Source organism: Hibiscus syriacus, unplaced genomic scaffold (genome assembly GCF_006381635.1).
Source record: "Hibiscus syriacus cultivar Baekdansim isolate YM2019G1 unplaced genomic scaffold, ASM638163v2 tig00116943_pilon, whole genome shotgun sequence".
In the NCBI taxonomy this organism is placed as follows: domain Eukaryota; kingdom Viridiplantae; phylum Streptophyta; class Magnoliopsida; order Malvales; family Malvaceae; genus Hibiscus; species Hibiscus syriacus.
The window spans coordinates 213,801-236,068 of record NW_024063478.1 but is presented as its reverse complement, the minus strand read 5'-3'; positions in this window follow the sequence as shown (position 1 = coordinate 236,068).

The window sequence follows — 22,268 nt, the reverse complement described above, 5'->3', positions numbered from 1 at the left end:
AGAAAATGAATTTTGCCTTTCCTTTAGTCTATTAAATGAAAGATTAGAGTATGCCAAGTGGAATACTGATATTTATAAATATATGATTATGTAGACATTGAGCGTAAACAAGTTCCGGAACAACCACCGAATTAGGATTTGATCGAAATAAAGGAAGGCATAGAAGTAATTGATAGCAAGTGAGGCCAATGTGAGTGCATACTATAGATATAGTTCAAAGGAATTATGACTTGTGATAAGTCTATTCCTATGTTAGTAATTATAGCATAGTAATTATGAACATGCATACATGATTATTATAAATACATGCATAAGTTATATATATATTTATAGGATTTGATAAATGATATATGATTCATATGAATAGATGTAAACAAACATGTTATATGATATGAGATTGATAATTATATGTACATGTGATATGTGATAAAAGAAAAGACATATGTGATTACAAGAGCAATGATATGAATACATGAACATATGAAGAATAACAATAATGCTCATGTTATGTGATATAAGAGATAGGGGTATAGTTGGCATGCCAAGAGTCGAGGGTTACATAGGTCCTTCGGGACAAATACAGAGGTCCTTCGGGATATATATATAGGTCATTCGAGACAAATTTCACATGCCCCTAATAGGACCCTATACGAGCTATGGTGACAGCATAAGTGCACAACCTCAATGTACTCGCATACCTTAAGTTCTCAGTAATGTACATGGGCCTATAAGAGATATCAAATGTATTTACATGCGTATATGTTACCATATTATTATAGTTTATATTGTATCATACGTGTGACATGATTAAAGTATGTTATGATTGTAATTGTGTAATTGGTTTGCATATTCATATTTATAGGAAATGCATTATTATATTTTATGCCTCGCTAAGTCTAAGTCTATGACTTAGCGTGTAAGCGTTTTTATATGTAGGTTCTGAAGAGCAAGAGGATCAAGTTTAAGAGTTTGCAGAGTAGCATATCTCCACTCAAAGATCAGATCAGAAGTAAATTCACAGTATGAATTTTGTTGGGTCAAAAGTGTTGGCATGTAGAAAAGTGTAATTTATGAATGCTCTGACCAGTTTTGTAATATTTTGAACTACAATTATGTAATTATAGCTTTTGTGTTAATAAAAATTTTAATATTGTATAGTTTTTATAATTGTACATGTTTTGAACAGTCAATGTGAAACCTCAGATTCGTATCTGGGTCAAATATAGGTTGGGTTGTTACATTTAATGGTATCAGAGCTAAATTTTAGTCGATTCTAGGCATAAACCGGAGTCTAGAGTGTCTTTGAATGTGTACATGTCAACATAGTAATGATAACTTCTTATCTGATATGAGTAATAAGAATGTTGATATGCTAATAGAGTTATTTGGTCATATCTCATTAGATGTCCGGACAAGATAGCTCCCGAAGTGAAGCGGGAGATGATATATTAGTTGAGAGTAGTAATTCACATGCCCTGACCAAGCAAGGTGAAGAACGGGCACCTTCTGGAGTGCTTGTGCAAGACCAAGACGTTTTTTTCAGGATGTTGGACGCCATCTTGACGCGTTTCCAACCTCATGCTCCCTCTGTTCAGATGATGAATGTAGCAAAGAAGTTAAAGGGATTAGGAGCTCATGAATTCAAAGGTGAAGCTGAGGAATGTCATGTTGCTGCGGACCTTTGGCTCAACAATGTGAAGATCATGCTAGAGGGACTTCATTGTTCTGATATGGAAAAGTTAGACGGAGTATTCCCCTTGCTTCGTATACAAGCGTGAATATGGTGGACGAATGTCACTAATAGAATGACAAGTGACCAAGTAACATGGTATTTGTTTTTAGAAGAGTTTAAGCACAAGTATATAGGAGATCAATTCATCAAGCAAATGATGCAAGAATTTTTGAACCTGAAATAGGTGAACCGCACCATGTATGAATAAGAGTGTGAGTTTAATAAGTTAAGTCATTTTGTGGCTGAGTTGATTCCAACAGAAAATGATACACGTGAATAGTTTGTGGAGTGCTTGCACCCGAGATTGAAGGAGATGTTAATTGTGTTAAATCTATCCTCGTTTCAAGAGGTAGTGAATCGTGCAAAAGATCTTGAAAGAGCTCAAAATGAATGGTTTGTGGAATAAATAGCTCAATCTTCTAAAAGAATGGGGGCTTCATCGAGATCTGTACCACCCAAGAGAGGTAGAGATCCTGGTTTTTGATATCAAGCATGGTCAGAGTCGGTGGTATCCTCCGCTAGAGGATTAAGTCAGATGAGAGCTAGATATACTCAATCGGGAGGGTTTGGTGATGGGCGAGCATCACATGGTCAAATTAGACAATGTCAGCTTTGTGGAAGAAGCCATAGTGGAATGTGTAGAGTGGTCATGGGAGCTTGTTTTCGATGTGGAGAAACAGGGCATTACATGAAGGATTGTTCATTGAGGGTTGGAGAACCTGCACAGTCGAAACGATCTGCTTCGATGTCTGAGAGATGACGGGGTAGAGGTAGAGGAAGAAATCAGACAGAATCTTCTACTCAACAGGAATTACGCTCCACTGTTCGAGTATATAACATCAATATTAATAAAGATGATGATGATCCAGAGATAATAACAGGTACCTTTCTACTACATAAGAATGTGTTATGATATTGATTGATCTGGGGCTTACTTACTCATATATATATATATATATATATTAGTAGTAAATTGGGAGGAGAATTGAGAATTCAATTAGAAGTTATTAGTAGTGATATTATAGTGACAAATCATTAGAACACAATGCATGGGTAAATAAGATATGTTGAGGGTGTTCCATTTGGATTAGGGAAATTGAATTTCCTGCTAATTTGATGGAATTACTCTGCAAGGGATTTGAAGTAATACTGAGAATGGATAGGTTATATTGTTACCATGCAAACGTTCATTGTAGAGTGAAATGGTAACAACAATCATTTTAGACGGATTGAAAATTATAGTGTTAGAGGATCTCCATCGTTTTGAAATAAAGTAGAGGGGATAGACGTTAAGAGGAGTATATTAAAAGAGCAAGTGATGGGGATATTGTTTTGGAAGAGTTTAAGAATGTATACATCAATGATCAGTTTAGAAGACAAAGGTAGATGGAATGTTTGAAATTGAATCAAGGAAATTATATTATGTATGAGTAAGAATAAAGGTTTGATAAGTCGAGTAAATGGAGGATGAGTTATTTTGACTAGAAAGAATATATATATGAAGAGTTTGACGAAGGTTTAGGCTCTAGATGGAAATAACTGGGTTGAATAACAAAGTAATGTGATAATGAGAGTATTAGAGTTAAAGGATTTGTATGTTGAAGAAAGTTAAGGATTGACAGAAAAGTTTAAGATAATAAAAAGAGATGAGTATCTTGTGAATTGAATAAGGATTTTACAAAGAATAAAGTTTGTACAAATAGTGTTAACTATCAGAGTTATGGAAATACGATGAGGAGTGTTGTTTAAGGATAAGTATAAGTGATATGAAAGGATTATGTGAGCATAAGGAAAAAAATATGATCTATGAGACAAGGAGATATTGATTTATGAATGATTAAATAGATAGGGAAATTAAATGAAAAATGGTGTAAAGTGTGGATTATAAGTTTGATATAGAGGTAAGAAAAGGTGTAAAGTGTTGTGAAAAGATTGTTTGATTTCGGAAAGTGTATGTCTTAATCATCTATGATAAAAACTTAAGGTTGTGTTTCTTAGTCAAGTAGACATAATCAGAGAAATAAAGATTTAGTTATATGTATTAAGGAAGTTTAAAATATAATTGAAGAAATATTTTCTCTTGGTTCAAGTAATGAAGGACAGGTGTGTTATGTTTAAATGATATGGATGTATAAAGGAAAAGGTAATGAAAGAATTAAAGTAATGGAAGACAGGTTATGATCAAACAAGAGATTAATTGAAGAGGTAATATATGAATATGAATAAGAGATGTGTAGATAATATCTTCATCTATTAGTGTAGTGAAAATTCGAGGACGAATTTTGTTAAAGGATGAGAGATTTGTAACATCCTCAATATCGGGTTAGTGACTAAATTGAAACATTTAAGAATTTGTTGGTCAAAGTATATAAATTGAAAAGTTTAGGGACTTATATTATAAATTTTGTATAGGATTAAATATTAAAGAAAGAAGAATGGAAGGGCATAATAGTCATTTAATGATGAATTGAATTAATAATTGAGAGATGGAGGATATATATACACGTGTAGAAGAAAGGAAGAGAGAAAAGGAAATATCCAGAACAACCTTTCTCTTCTTCTTCTTCCTTCAAACGTGAGAGCCAAAACAAAAGGTGAGTTCCTTTTTAGTTGTTTATTTGTTGAATTTAAGGTTGTTTTATGATCCTTGGATAATACTTAAGCTTAAGGAAAGCTTAAGTCATCTTAAAATCAAAGAATGAAGGAGTTAGAAAAGATTAAAGATTAGAAGTTTTTAAATGAAATTTTGGAAAATAGTTAGTGGAAGTTGAAACTAAATTTAACTTGTCAATGGTTGAATTAAAAGATATGAAGTGATAGAATTGAATTTAGAACAAGTAGAATATTTGGTATGATTCTTGAATTCCATATGGAGGATGAGATTTTGAGAATAAAGATGTGTTAAATGCCTAGGAATTTGTTTGAGTATGTATCCTTGAGTTAAAGGTATTAAAGGGGCTAAGTTATGAATGATTTGAGTTAGAATGAGGTAATTTTCGGGCTTAAAAAGTGATTTCTAGGCAAGGGGTATCTGTACCCATTCATCAGGTACCGATACCTCAAGAGTAACATTAACAAAGGCATTCAAAGGGTATCGATACCTGGGAAGAAGGGTATCGATACCCAGGGTACTGATACCTTAAGGAAGGTATTGATACCATCTTTGAACGAAAAATTACAGAATGCCATACGGGTATCGATATCTAGGTATGGTACCAATACCTCAGTTAGGAGAAGTATCGATACCCTATAGGGGGTACCAATACCTATTTTAAATAGAAAATTAATTTTGTCTTTCCTTTAGTCTAAGAAATGAAAGATTACAGTATGCCAAGTAGAATACTGATATGTATAGATATATGATTATGTAGACATCGAAATTAAACAAGTTCTGGAACAACCACCGAATTAGGATTTGATCGAAAGAAAGGAAGACATAGGAGTAATTGATAGCAAGTGAGACCAAGGTGAGTGCATACTATAGATATAGTTCAAAGGAATTATGACTTGTGATAAGTCTATTCCTATGTTAGTAATTATAGCATAGTAATTATGAACATGCATACATGATGATTATTATAAATACATGCATAAGTTATATATATTTATAGGATTTGATAAATGATATATGATTCATATGAATAGATGTAAATACACATGTTATATGATATGAGATTGATAATTATATGTACATGTGATATGTGATAAAAGAAAAGGCATATGTGATTACAAGAGCAATGATATGAATACATGAACATATGAAGAATAACAATAATGTCAATGTTATGTGATATGAGAGATAGGGGTATAGTTCGCATGCCAAGAGTCGAGGGTTACATAGGTCCTTCGGGACAAATACAGAGAACCTTCGGGACATCTACATAGATCGTTCGGGAAAAATTTCACATGCCCCTATTAGGACCCCATATGAGCTGTGGTGACAACATAAGTGCACAACCTCAATGTACTCGCATACCTTAAGTTCTCAGTAATGTACATGGGCCTATAAGAGATATCAAATGTATTTACATGAGTATATGTTACCATATTATTATAGTTTATATTGTATCATATGTGTGACATGATTAAAGTATGCTATGATTGTAATTGTGTAATTGGTTTGCATATTCATATTTATAGGAAATGCATTATTATATTATATGTCTCACTAAGTCTATGACTTAGCGTGTAAGCGTTTTTACACGTAGGTTCTGAAGAGCAAGAGGATCAAGTTTAGGAGTTTACAGATCATCATATCTCCACTCAAAGATTAGATCAGAAGTAAATTCACAGAATGTATTTTGTTGGGTCAAAAGTGTTGGCATGTAGAAAAGTGTAATTTACGAATGCTCTGATCAATTTTGTAATATTTTGAACTACAATTATGTAAATATAGCTTTTGTGTTAATAAAAGTTTAAATTTTGCATAGTTTTTATAATTGTACATGTTTTGAACAGTCAATGTGACACCTCGGATTCGTATCCGAGTCAGATAAGGGTTGGGGGCGTTACAAGTCGGTCTCAGTCAATTTTACAAAGTGGGTCATCTTTTTACACGCCTAAACCTAATTCTTAATTTGGTTATATACTATTTTTCTTTCAGATTACCTTATAAATTGTTATTTTGTCAAATATTTGTCCCTTTTTCATTATTATTAAAAAAGGTCACATGACCCAATTAGAACATACCACATGTAATAAAATTTTAAAAAAAATTATAGAGAATATAAAAACTTATAAAAATACAGAAAACTTCAAAATATCAAAAAAAATCTTAAAAAAATATAATTTTCACAATTTATATTTTAAGTGTATATATTTAGATTGTAATTATGCTTTTTTAATTTTTAAGAAACAAAAATCTATAAAATTATTAAAAGATATAATAAGTCATAAAAATAAAAAATCTAAAGAAATATAATTTTCGAGTCTTTAAAAAGACTTTTGCTTTTTTACAGATTGTTGTTTGCGTTTTTAATTGATTTATTCAAATTTTTGTTTTTTAAATAATTTTAATAATTATTTTTATTTTTTTAATATTTTAATATAATATTATGGTATAGGATAATAACCCATCCTTTGTTAATAGTATGACTCCTTCAATTCCATTTTTTTTCTCTATGATACGTGAGTTTTTTTCCCTTCCGATTCTAAGGCTTTATATTAATTAATCCGGATCGATCAGCGTCACACACTTAATTTTGGTAGGTAAGTCTACCAGTAGGAATTTTCTGCATACATAAAGACTCGAACTCGAGACCTTGCTTAAGCGATATCAAACTGCTTACAACTTAAATCATACATGTAGGTTATGATACATGAGTCTTTAATTAACATCGCCAAATTTTTAACAATAACGATAATGAGACCAAATGTCAAATGCAATAATAATATTGAAGAAAAATGATGATATTAAGTCAACAAAACAACATTAAAACATTAAACTAACCTTCATGTAAATGGTTCTGTCAGGCTCGACATGTCATCCAACCTTATCGTGGAAGCGTAAATAGGCACTCAATATACTTTATAACTCGTACGATATTATTAATACAAACTAAAATATGAATACGATACAAACACTAGATGCGGCTAGTTTACAAACATAACCCAACTACCAAAGCTTTCATAAGCTTCACTATCTCTCATATATATTTCTTCTCACTTATTTACTTTCACTCACATACATGTATATAAACTTAAGCTATGGACACACGCACGCATACCTAATGTTTGGTAGTTTTCACTCGTTTGAGTGGTGTCATATGATTGATCGCCATGTCCTCGTGTTCCTTATTCGCCTCTATTGCTTTCACGATAACCACTACGATTTCCTCAGCCTTGTGTGTAGTTGCTACTGATTTCACTTTCATTGACATTCATCTTGCTTTGCAACTCTTGCTCCAAATTTTCAAAATTTGTTTCATCTTCTGCTCATGGGTTTCAAAATCTCCAAATATTCGAATCGGGCTTAAAATTTAATGTTTTATCAATCAAAACTCCAACAAAGTATTTTCTTTTATTGAATTATGGCTAGAAAAAATATTTTAACTCTTGGAGGAAATTTTATAGCCTTTAGAACGATACATTACATATATAATCTTTAGGGGGCGTTTGGTTCACGGAATGTAAGATTACCTTTGGGAATAACATTACTGGAATGTAACATTACTATGAGAATATTGTATTACATTGTTTGGTTTGTTTAGCAGGAATGTAAGATTACAGTGTTTGGTTGGAGGAATATAAGATTAATTGGATGCATATTTTACCAAATTATCCTTGTGATATATTTTTTAAAGTTAAACTTTAATAATAATTTATAAATATTTGAATGAGAATTCATATAAATATTTTAATCGTTATACTATCTAACTTTTGAGGAGAAATTACACTTAATATATAATTAATATAATTAGTATATTAAAATTATTTTTTTAAATAATGTTCATAAGTATCATATTTATTTATATAAAATATAATATAATATAATATAATATAATATAAAAAAATATTATGGTAGTAAAATATTACTTTAAATAATTACATTTTTACAATAATACTATTTTTTTCATCCCATAAAATTATAAATAGTAAAATATTGAATATTAAAAATATAAAATATTTTAAATTCTCAAAATTATTAATATTTTAGTAATAATTTTGAGTAAAGTATAAAAAAATAAGAATTTAGAAGGATCATTATAAAAAGAATTCATTAGTCCAAGAGTATTCTTGTCCAAAGTGGTGGGAATGTATAATTACCTACGAATTTGGAGGTAATGACATTCCCACCATTTTAATAAAAAAATGCTACTATGAGTATTCCCAGTAATGTAAAATTTCGTGAACCAAACGTGAGAATGCAATTCCGAAAAAAAAATTTCACATTGGTAAAGTAAGATTCCGCGAACCAAATGCATAGGGTAAGTTTAATAATCTAATTTTAACCATTTTTTTCGTTTTAATCATCCAATTATTACTTTTATGAAAATCATAATTAATGTTACGTTTTGATTTCAATTTGATCACCCATCGTTAAAAAATTAACATAACTACTGACGTGGCATTTTTAAATTTTTTATTGATGACGTGACATTATCTTATGGAGACACGTCAACATCACCATTAATTTTTAGCGGTGAATGACCAAAATGAAACCAACACGTAATGTTATGTATGCTTTTGAAATAAAAAATAATTGGGTGACTAAAATGGAACAAAATGATAATTGGGATACTAAAAGTGTAGTTTACCCTAACTTTTAATGTGGTTAGAGATCATGTTCAACCATATCTTTTTCATTACTCGGAGCCTGAGCCTTTTGCATGGCTTGGGCCTTTCCAATGGCTAGAGTGATCATTGTATCAAACTCAGGTGACAAAGTTTTTGCTTCCCCTGGAAAGACTTTTTTTAACACGGCATCGTGATCAATTAATCCAGAACTTGCCATCATTTCGAGTGCTTGTTCGAGCGTCGCGTAAAAAAGGTTGTTTTTCATCTTCAAGGGATACTTCTACAAACGACGACAACGATGATGACAGACTTTTATTTTCTTTAGCCTTTTCATAGGCTTCATCGAACTCGATCCTAACGATTTTATTGTTCGTAACGTTACGATATACTATTTCTTGATGTACCAAGCCCTCAATGATGGTTTCGAAAACTAAATAAAACACCGCTTTCTTTTTATTAGTGGGAAGTTCTTTTTCAACCTTGTCCACTTCCGAACCTATCACAAATTGAATTGAAAGTACCAAAGCCAATGAGAATACAATCAAAGAAAACTTCATCTTGTTTTAAGGAAAAAAGAAACAAAGAATTTTTTATAGTGATGCATGTAAATGGAAATGATTGGAAATTTAAATAGTTTAAGATGAGATATATGTGGAAAAATTAAGATCTTATTGAGTATTGATTGGTCTAATGTTTAATAACCATACACGAGTAATGCAAAGATAATTTCTCTCAATATTTTCAATGCCATACTATTTTTGGTTACTTTCAGTTACATTTATTTATCTTATTTTATGATGATATTAGTAATCGAACACGTGTTTTGAAAAACAATGTTATAAACAATATACTTATTTTAGGCATACAATCAGGGATGAACCTAGAGTGGGTGGGTGGGGGCGGTCACCCCCTTCCTAAAAGTTTCAAATTCCTATACATATTTGATCTTTTCTTTGTATTTTTTATTGAAAATATGTTTTATTCTCTTAAAATTTTATAAGTTCTCTCATACCTAAAATTTTATAAGTTTACCCCTCCTAACATGAAATCCTGCATTTGTCCCTACATACAATCTATAATTTTAAAAAATTAATAAGGTTAACAAGAATTTTAACAAAATTCCGCTAATAATTATTAAAATATGAAATAGGGAAAAGGAATGTGTATAACATACTCCACTAGACAAGGTAACATTTGTTTAGACGAAACTGCTCAGGTTTGAAATCTTTAGAAAGAAAAATATTTTATTCAACTATCGAGGTTACCTAATAGATTATTATAATGATATTGCAATGATGACCAAACAAAGAAATTGAAGCAAAAATAAAATTAACTTGAAGGGGTAACTAAATAAAAATATATTATATTAAACTAACATTTAACATTTAGACTAATAATTAAATTTATGTAAGAATTTATTCGGCATAATTTTTTGTTGTTGCTATCTCGGTTTCTAGAGTTTCGTCGTGATTAATCTGGATCGACTCATATTGCACAACTGACTTAAGTGTGCGAGTTTCCCAACGGTAATTTTCTGTATATACAAAGACTTTAGCTCGAAATCTACTTAAGTGATATTAAACTGCTTACCACTTGAACCAATCTTATTAATTATAATTATAATACTTTAATAACTCAATTATAATATTTAATATTTTAATAGAAAAGCATCGTACATCAGTCGAGGAGCAAATCAAATAAAAAATCAAACAAAAAGCTGTCCTAAGGGATACCAACATATCAAAACAACCAGTTTTTGCCAAATAACCAGCTACCATTTTTGTCAGGAACTTGAACAGCGGTATACTATCAGAATGATGACCGCTGTATAACGATAATCATATTATCTGAAATCGTTATTGTAAGTCTACAATACTTACAATAATAGTAATAAAATCTGTTATATTCATAATTTCAACAAACATATTGAAAATACAGCCGCAATCGCAATTTAAATCTTATTTCCATCTCTCATTTATTCTCCGAAACACTCATCGTGTCTTGTGTGAAATGAAACAAATTAAAAATAGTAAAAATATTTACAAAGAAACCATGTTCATGTACAAGGGTCTCCCTAAAACAAAAATAATCTTTCCTCCAACAAAAAAACATGTATATAATGATCATGTGCAATATATTCGATTGATTCATGCATTCATGTATGTATATCAGTTACGTGTATATTTATATCAACTAAAAATGCACCAACTACATATATTGAATTGATTTCCTATTTTCTTGACAATATATATATATATGTGTGTGTGTGCAGGAAACAAGAAAGAACAAAAGCTAGACAATAATTTATACCATATATATTAAACCAGTTGTTTATCCATAGCTTAGAAATTTGGAAGGGAGAGTGATAGTTTCAAATCAACATCTTGTGCTGCAACACTTCCATGGCCAATACATGTGCAGAAATCTTCATCATCTTTTGATTGAACCATGGAACCTGCCAATATCGATTCCGATATCTGCAACAGATTGAAAAGAAAATTGTTGTGATGAGCAGAAGGGGGAAAAAAACAATGGAAAGCATTAACAAAACTGACCTTCCTGTAAACGGTTCCATCGGGTTCAACATGCCAACCGGCTTCTTCACAAAGAGCTTTCAGCAGATCATTGGTATCGGCATGTTTGGGAAGGTTGCAGTTGCCGTGATCCTTGAGGCCCGCAAATATCTTGTGAGCCACGGCTCGCCGCCTTCGCTCCCTTTGCCTGTTCTTTTGCCGCTCGTCCTCGGAGGGAAACCGATACCTCGTCACCATTCCGCCGTTTTTGGTGGTTCTGTGAACTACCCATGGCCCTTTGCTCTTCTTGATGCAGCCTCTCAACGTGGTAGTAGCAGTCTTTGTCTTTTCGCCTCCTAATGCCATAGCTTTCCCTTTGGTTTCTTCTCACTCAATCTGCTTTGTTATGAAAGACCACAGTTACAGTGTGTACGTACTAGGGTGTACCATGAGAGACAGCATAATGACAATTTAAAGCATTATTCTAGAATCTGCAGGCATGGTGTGTGGATTGCTGCTATTAGTATCATTGATCATAAGCATTTTCATTATTTAGACGGCTAGGATTAACCCTTCCTTTTTTATCTGTCTTGGTTTTCTCTTACAGATGAAAAGACATTGATTCTTGCTGTTCCCATGCAGAACCTGTAGGTGTTATTTGTATGCCATTTAAGAATATAAAAATAATTTCTTATTCTAACATCCATTTAAGATTGAAGACACATTTTACAAGAAAACGTTCTTCAGAAAACACTTCCTACAAGAATCGTCTTTCTCTTATGTGGCAAAAAAAAAGATCAAAACTTTTTAAATTAGACTGGAATGAAAAAAATAGGGGTAAAAGTATGAAAGAAGATTACATAAATTTTATTTAAAAAGAATAAACATGCATGGTATGTGTCGAAGACACGTAATTGCGTGAGTATGAACACGAGCATGAGTCGGACGACGATGACGACCTGCGTGTGTAATAACTTTCTGTTTAATTACTCAATAAACGATATTTAGAAGGTTATATTTTAATACTTAAAAATACACATATCTAAACAATGTGCTAGAAAAAGGTGCCCGATTGAAAAATAATCTATAAAATGTATTAGAATGAAAAATTATTTTTAAATTTGGGTAAAAACGTATACATATATAACGGAATAATTATTTGGAAAAGAAAAAAACACATTCGACATATGATTGCAGCGCAGCCAGAAACGGTCAAAAAGCAGGGAATCGAGGGAAATAAAAATAAATTATTTTATTAGAAAAGTTAATAATATTTTTAAAAAGATTTAAATAACTTGTAATGAATTGAAATAATTCATTTATTAAATTAATTTTATTAAAAATTAGGTTTATTTAACTAAACAAATTTGAGCCAAAGTCCATGTTTTTATCATGTAAAGGTAGTACAATATCTACTATACATTGTATGAATACTTGCACAACATATAATATAATATAATATAATATAATATAATATAATATAATATAATATAATATAATATAATATAATATAATATAATATAATATAATATAATATAATATAATATAATATAATATAATATAATATAATATAATATAATATAATATAATATATGTGAATAGTCCTTTTTGTTTAGGGTCTGACAAAAATTAAAGGTATATGGTCCCTCACATTATTAGTCCGTCCAATTAAAGTCCTTCTGCTATTAATTTCCGTTAATCCCCTTTTGTTTAAGTTCATTTTGTTTAAGTCCCTAACATGGTTGAGGGACTAAAATTAAACAGGAGTTAACAGATGAGAGACTAAAATCAAATGGATCGATAACATTAGGGACTAAAATTGAACGAATCGATAACGTTAGGACTATTTTCTCTTAATTTTTAAATTAGTGATCAAAATCGGTCAGACCGAAAACATAGGGGATTATTCGTATAGTTTACCCTATAATATAATGTGAGGGAATCAATCAAGTACTAACCGTTCAATGAGTGTGGATGGAATAAAAGTACTGCACAGAACCAATAAAAATTAGGAATGTCAACGGGTCGGGTTCGAGGCGGGTTTTGCTCGCCCCGTCCCTGAACCCGAAATGAATCCCCATCCCCAACCCGATCCCCGACAGGTTTTTTATCATGGCGCCTCGTCAGGGATTTTTTTGCCCCGTCCCCGAACCCAAAAATATTTTATATATAATTAATATAAAATATATAAAAAATTATATATATAATTAATATAAAAAATATTATATTATATATATATATAATCGGGGCGGGTCGAGGCAGGGATACCTTGCCCTGAACCTGAACCCAACCCGAAAAAATCCCCGAAAAAAATCTTCGAACCCAAACCCGACCCGATATCATTCAACCCGACCCGACCCGAACTTGACCGGGTTTCGGGTTTCCCCGTGGGGTTCAGGTCATACTGTCATCCCTAATAAAAATGGAGGCAAATAATATTCTTACCCTCAACTTTTACCAAATAACACCCCAAACATTTTTATTTCTCGAACATCCATTTCGACCACATAAGATAAATGTATTACCACATAAACGAGCCTTATCGAAAGCGTTGTTATATGATAGTGTCTTTGTCCCACGTGCTCGAAATGAGAGAAGGATCTTCCACGAAAGAACACCTTCCACTTAAACATAAGTGGAACCAATAATTTATCAGAACGGAGTTAAATTTTTTATATATATATAAATATGTTTTTAATTGAGGGGTCGAATAATTTTTTCTTTATTTTTTTTAAAATAAACATCGCGTCCAGTTCAAGGGGAAGGCATTCATCTGCAAATCCCTTTGACCTTAATATGGAGATGCCATCGACGCAACCATCTGTGCAGTTTCCATTTGACGCGATGGCTTCAAGCTCTAGGGGGAGGCATTCGACTGCGAGCTTTTTCGATCTCAATGTCGATATGCCTTCCAGTTCAAGGGGAAGGCGTGCAAGTAGTAGGTTCTTCGAACTAAATGTGGAGAGCATGGAGGAACCATCATCTCCACCAGAAGAACCGCTTCGTGAGCCTGGTGCGGATGGTACTGAGACTGGACTATTCATTGACCCAGAATCACCGCAATTCAACTCCGATGATGATGAAGTTCCAGGAAATGTGGCATAAATTGACCCTCCTGCACACATGTATGAAGCTGATTATGGTGCAATGTACGGGCCAGAATTTGCGAATATGCCTCATCTCGGTGACTATGGGTATTACTCATCAATAAATAATGGTGAGTTATCTTTAGGCATGGAGTTTTCAAGCAAATAAGAAGCGATGATAGCTATCAAAAATTACAATATCCGTAATTCTGTTCAGTCCAGAGTAGACCGCTCCACGACCGAAAAATATGTATGATACTGTGCCCAGCGCGAAAACGGATGCAATTGGATGGTTCGCGTATCGAAGAGGAAGAGGAAAAACAACATATGAGAACTAACAGTATACAACGGTCCTCACACATGTTGTGCTGGAGGGGTCAACCAAGATCATCCCAACTTGGACTCTGAAGTGATATGCCAAGCCATCATGCCCAATGTCAAAGCAAGCTCTCATATAGTTGTTGCAGTGTTGATTTCAGCTATACAATCGCAGTATGGGTACACTGTCTCCTATAAAAAAGCTTGGTTGGCAAAACAAAATGCCATTGTCAAACTTCATGGCGAATGGGATGCATCTTACAACGAACTTCCAGGTTGGTTTAGGCTGGTGCGAACGTTGAATCCTGGGACAATTGTGGACTTCGAAACCTCCTATGCATACCATAATGATCGAGTTCTTCGCGATCGATGCCAATTCTATCGGGTTTTTTGGAGTTATCCACAGTGCGTTAATGCTGTCAAATACTGCAAGCTTGTGGTCCAGATCGACAGGACTTTCTTGTATGGAAAATACAAGCAAGTTTTATTATTGGCAGTTGTCCAAGATGGCAATCGCAACATTCTTCCAGTTACTTTTGCTCTTGTCGAAGGAGAATATACAGCTTCTTGGGCTTTTTTCCTTCGAAATTTATGGGCACATGTTATCACGAGGGAAAACATATGTGTCATTTCAGATCGCGAAGCTGGGATCAAAGCAGTAATGGAGTCTTTGGGTCCAATGTGGCAACCACCCTTTGTCCAACATAGGTATTATCTTCGACACATTGCCGCGAACTACCATGGAAGGTACAAGAAGAATGATGAGCGTCAATTAATTGTGCGCATGGGTAAGTGAAACTTAGCAAGTTTGTTTTCTTTCGATCATTTTAATTTTGCAAAGACAGCAAGTTAGTAAGTTATACATTTTTTGATCAGGTTACGAACTACTTCCTCGAACGTTTGAATTAATGTTTCAAGAGTTGCGGGTGAAGAACGAGGAAGGATATGATTACATCAGCCTCATCGATAAAGAAATGTGGACGAACGCATATGATGGTGGATATCGATATGGACACATGACGACCAACTTGGCAGAGGCAATCAATTCAACCTTAAAGGGTGCACGTCACTTACTAGTAGTGGCTTTGGTAAAGACTACATATTTTCGTTTGGGGGCGCGTTTTGCGAAGCTCGGGGGACAAGCTCAAACCTGGATGCAAGGCGATCATGTCTATCACCCTAAATTAGTTGCAGATCTACAGAAAAAAATTGATGCATCAAATGGAATGTCTGTAACAAGCTTCTCTAGAAGGCATGAAATGTTTCGTGTCACAGAGTTGTCGCGACCTCTTCAAGGGATTGAAGTTGTGTCGTTAAGAGTAAATCTAAGGGACAGAACGTGCGACTCCTGGTTTTTTCAAGCTCTGAAGTATCCATGCTCTCATATGATAGCAGCTTGCTCGCATACACGTCAAGACTATAACCATTTTGTAGATCCCGTATACCTACTATATGAAGTTTTTAAGGTATACGAATTTGAGTTTCCCCCTATAGGTAATGACAAAGACCCTGATGAGGTTCAAGATTGGCTTCCGATTGTACCAAAATCCGAGTTTATTGAGGGAGCATGGTCGTCCAAAATCCAATCGAATTCATTGCGATATGGATATTAGAGAAAGATCTAAACAAGACAGAAGATGTGGGCATTGTAGAAACCCAGGACACACTAGAAAAACATGTCCACTTCTGTTGTCATCAAGTAACAATTGATGAGGAAATGATGTATTTTATTATCAAATAATAATTCTTCTACTTTAATTTGCATTTACTTCAAGTTAATGTCATTTGATAATCACCGATGAAGATTAAAAAAACAAACACAATCATTAAATTTTAACAAACTAATAACAATAAGTATTAAATGATAAATGATAACCAAATTACAATAACTGATATTAAATGGTAATAAAAAAACGAACTGAAATACATTAAAAAAATCCAACAAATTTAACAAAATAAAGTAAGTATTAAATGAGAAATAAAAAAAATTACAATTTAACAAAATAAAGTAAATACAAATATAATAAAAAACAAAATCTATCGATGCCTGCGACGCGAATGTGTTCCGCAGGGCGGTGGCTGTCGGTCTCGAGGAGGATTTCTTCGTATCACTGGTTCTGACTCCTCGATGTCATCATCGTCGTCATCGTCGTCGTCTTACGCAGGTACATGAGGAGTTGATGACGATGAAGCACCTCCGTATAATAAGGACCCTAGAGGTGTATGACTGACCATCCCACCGGCCTACGAAAACTGGGAAAACTCATAAAACCCAGACATCGCTGAGTGTGAAAACTGTACAGGAGGCGGTGTCTGTGTTGCGGCCATGGGTAATGAGGCTGAACTCGCCAAATATCTAGTATATTAACCCCAAGTCGGGTCTATAAACATAGACCCCATAATAGCCTCCAGGAGAGGTCATCTATGACGGTGGTGGTGGCGGGGTCATAAAATCGGGTGAAGGCGGCGACGGCATCTAGTAATGGAAAGGCGATGGTGGCATCATATATGGCTGCGGTGGCTGCTGGGAAGGTCCTGCTTGTGCAGCTGAGGATGAACCGGAAGCACCTACTCTCCGTCCACGAGTCGGGGGACGATGGTGCTGTGTCGGTGAACGTCTCTATCGACGTCGTGGAAATGTCTACCCTCGTGCATCCTCGGGAAGTAGAAACGGTTTCCCGTTACTGTTGAACCACTCATAATAATCCTCAGCATACATCAGGAAGTCAGTAAAAATGGGCACTCTACGTGGAAGACGCCGATGTCTATCCTCCCACAACACGACCCACCCATGATGCCTAACCAGCCAATCTGTATTTGTCTTGCCGCGTCTATCTAAGCTATGCAACTCATCCATATTGCGAGGTGCTTGCGGAATTGGTTGAAAACAACCAAACTGCCGGAGCACGCGATCAGTGGAGTGCCACTCGACGGTCGCATAACAGATCAGAGGGACCATCACCATCCAAACATCTAATAGACCCCTCAACTCAGGTGGGATCACCGCCCTCACATCATCAGTAGAATATGGCACCCATTCAAACTAAAACAAATAATATATAATTTTTATCAAAAATAATAATCTAATTATATAACTATAATCTAAAATCGATTTTAAAACATTAAAATTCATACATGTGTGCCAGCCTTCTGATCGATTAGCACCATTATCTTTTCTAAATCATCAGGTAGCTCCTGATGATTTTTCCTATCAGTAGACCACCTATCCAAGGAAAAAAATTTGTTATACGCTGTATAAAATTATTAATATATAGTGACCCTGATATCTACCTATGTAACCGAATCTAGCCTCTACTAAATACGGCAAGACACGGCTGGGTATCACTAACTTAAGATTCCTAATAAAAGGATCTAATACACGGTCCTTCTCCTAAAAATAAATAATTACAAAAATTAATTCTTAATCTAATAATCATGCATTAAATGAATCAACTAAATATTATTAATAATTTAAATTAAATTAAAACGTTAAAATGTTACCGTATTAGCAAAGTGTAGAGATATATGATTTCCATCCGAGCGAAGTAGACTGCCTTCCATTATATATTTGCAAAAGAATTATATTAGTAAAATATTAAATAAAGTAAAAACATAATAGTAAAAATATTATAAAATATACCTTAAAAAGAGAGTATTTGAGAGAAATTTAGAGAATTTGAGAAAATTTGGTGTGATAAAAGTGATTGAGGATGGGGGTATTTATAGGGAGGTTGGGGACGTGAATTAGGGGTATAGCACGCCCCCTGTACCGCGCTATACCCCATGTGTCAAATATACAGGTATAGCGCGCTGCAGGGGCCGTGCTATACCCACGTGGCGCCAGCTCACCGTATAGCGCGGTGCAGGGGGCGCGCTATACCCCACGTGGCGCCAAATCATCGTATAGCGCGGTGCAGGGGCGCGCTTTACTGCTAAGGGTGTTAGATCGGGAAATATAGTCTGACCGGTGTTAGATCGATAATATTACCTGTCACCGGTGATATATCGGGGAAATCGCCATCAAAGCTCCTCTTGACCCCACGAAGATCCACCAGTGTACTTAAACCAACCCTAATATAAAAAAAACACTGTGATACAGTTTTAGAGTTTTTAAAAATAATTAAGAAAATGTTTGATAATATAATAAATAGTATAGATTACAATTTTAATGCATAATATTTTTTATTATTCATTTAGTCCTTAATAAACCCCTATTGTGATTGCAAACATTATACCTTAGTATAAATAATATATTTAATATTATAATATTAAAGATAGTTTTTTTATCCTTGAAATATCTATTTTTATTCGATATATCATAATCTAGTATAACATTTGGGTTGCATTTGATTCCTAAAAATTTTACTTTTTACTAAAGTTAATACTTATTTTTATTTAATAACTCTTATTTATTAGTTTAAAGCCAAAAAAATAAAGAAACATTATTATCTAAACAGATATTTCAAGTATCAAATTTATTCTTAATATTATAATATTAATTAAAGGTCCAACACGAACCAAATGACCTACATGGTAAAGGAATTGTTGTTTTTCCTTGAGGATAGGGTTTGAGCACTATAGAATGTCAAGGGTGTGAGCGTTCAATGTTGAGAGGTTGAGAGTTATCTTTGAACAGATGTTGCCTTATACTTATCCCAGATTAATCCAAAAAAAATAAAGGTCCAATATAGAATAATCCTTCCAACTCAGTTTGTTTCATTCACAGTGTCAAGACTGAATTTCTAACTTTGTTTAAGAGATCTAATGCTTCATCCCACTGGACCAACTGATTGTTAGTTAATAGATATTAAACTAATTGACAGAATAAAAATACAAATACCAAGTTGGAAGAAAGGACCAAGTTAAAAGAAAGTATTAAGTATAGTGTCATATAGGTATTTAAATCATTTAATTTTATTGATGAAAGAGGGTATCGGACTACTTCGTGGGCCAAAACCGAAAGTCCACCATTCTGCTAGCACCGGTTTTACGAGCTTGTGAATTGTTTCGTAATTTCGTAAATTTAATTTGATATAAGAAAAATTAAATAAAGTTAATGTTGTAAAGTAGGATTTGAAAAATTCAAAATTTTTAGTATTTAATATATTGATTTTTTATTCGAGTTGAGTCTCTCAATTTAGCATGATATATGTATATCGTACATGCAAAATATGAAGAAATGTATATGTATATCGTATATGGTTATAGAAAGTCATTTAAATTAGAATCAATTAGTACCATAATATTGTAAATATTTACAATTAAATTTAATAGAAATTCTAACAACTTGAAACAATTCAATTTAGATTTTAAAACTTAACTCGACTAAAAAATCAAATAAAATTTGAATTATAAAATATTATATCCGTCTCATAATTTGTGTCTCATATTGACTATACACATAGTTTTACTAAATATATCTGACCAAAAAAATGATAAAATTATCTATAAAAAGTGATTGATAGATTTATTTTGATAAATATAAAATATTGAGACATATAAGGGCAAAAAAATGAATATAAATTTTGTTGTTTGTTGACTTTTCTAATTTGATATATTGAACGAGATAATTAAAAAAAAACACGCGACGGAATGAATAAGACTTTGACTCTCCCGTTTTCCTACTATCTCCCCTTTAGTCACGATGGTCTCTCTTTTTAGTATCATTTTACGAGTTCTATTCATGGACCCCTTTTGTGACGAGAAAAAGCAATATCTATAGAAGATTTTGGATCCATAAGAATTAATAAGAGTTACCTTTATTATACTAACATAAATTTTTCGGTCGTTTGACCGTTATATTCGCTTATCTTTTTTTAAGAGTTGATTAGATATCATTACGATTAATTAAGATGTCGTTTATCTATTATATTGTTGATCTTTCTTGCTTTGGATCCTCATATTGGATTTGGATACATGTTATACGTTTGTGGATAGATTTTTACATCTCTTGAGTTTGATTTGTAGTTTGTTTGTGGTTTTTTAGTAGCTTGATCCCTTTTGTGGTTCATTTGTCGATGCAATAAAATATGTTTGTATATATCTTTGTTTGAATTTACTTAGTTAGATTTTAATATTTCCTTGTATGGTCCTTATATAATCTTAAATTGTTAGTTTTGTTTCAATTATTATAAAAATTGTCTTAATTATATGCTTAATTTATAATTACGATTGTAAATTTTTATTACAATTTAGAATATTTCCTATTTTAAATAAAATTAACTATTTTTATAAAAACATTATATGTTCATCTTTACATATAACGTTCTTAGTATGATTCAAGTCCCTCATTCACCAAAGAGTTGGAAGAAAATCAAAAACCAAAAAGGCGAAGTAATCATGTGATTTTTTTCTACAAAATTTTAGTATTATCATATATTTTATTTACAGTTAGTTGTTGATTTTAATGTTTAAAATTTTCATTTTAAATTTTTAAATAGAAATCATAATAATATTAAATTTTCGTTTGTAAAAAATTTCACTGAATACTATATAATATAATATCTCAATAAATAAAATAAACTACATGACGAAATTTTCTAAATAATACAGTGGAAAAATAATAATGATTCAAATTAAGTGATGGGGAATTTATTTTATCAACTAAAATGTTTGTTACAATATAAACAGGCCGGAGCATTGTTGGGGGTCCAAAGGGAGTCAACCCAGTTAAAAATTTAATATATTCGATATAATTTTAGTCTAATAGTATTCTGGTCCATGTAAAAAGAAATATTTAAATTAAAAAATATAAGAATTTATTAAATATTTAATTGAGTAGGGGTCGAACTAAAGAACGATAACATATGTTCTCGAAATTTTGATTTATTAACAATTTAATTCATTATAAGTTTAAATGTTAGACAAATTAAGTGTTTTATTGTGAATTTTGAGTTTTTATGTATATATAAATATGAGGTGAATACAAGGTATTACTTGTATAAAGACTCTCAACCATTTGAAAATGAATACTCGTACTCTTACATACGTAATTCTCAAACTCATGATCTCAATGATAACAACAATGTCTTAATCACTAAAATCGTTTGGTTCTTGCTGAATTTTGAGTATGAATATCTAATAAGTCATTTTATTTTTTTGAATAGTCTAATATTTTATTCCCTGTCAATATTTAATAATGACTACGTCCTTGAATACAAATAAGAAGACGTTTGAATCATCTAACAATCTCTAAAATACGATCGAAAGATCAAGTGACTTCTATACTAAACCTTTTAATGGGCTATATATAGTATAAAAATAACGTTATGTGTTCCATGCGACTTCCTAAAAACGTAAGTATTTCCCACGTCCTTTTGCATACAATATGACAAACACTTTAATTAAGAAAATAAATTTCCCAATACCTCATTTAAGTCTTTA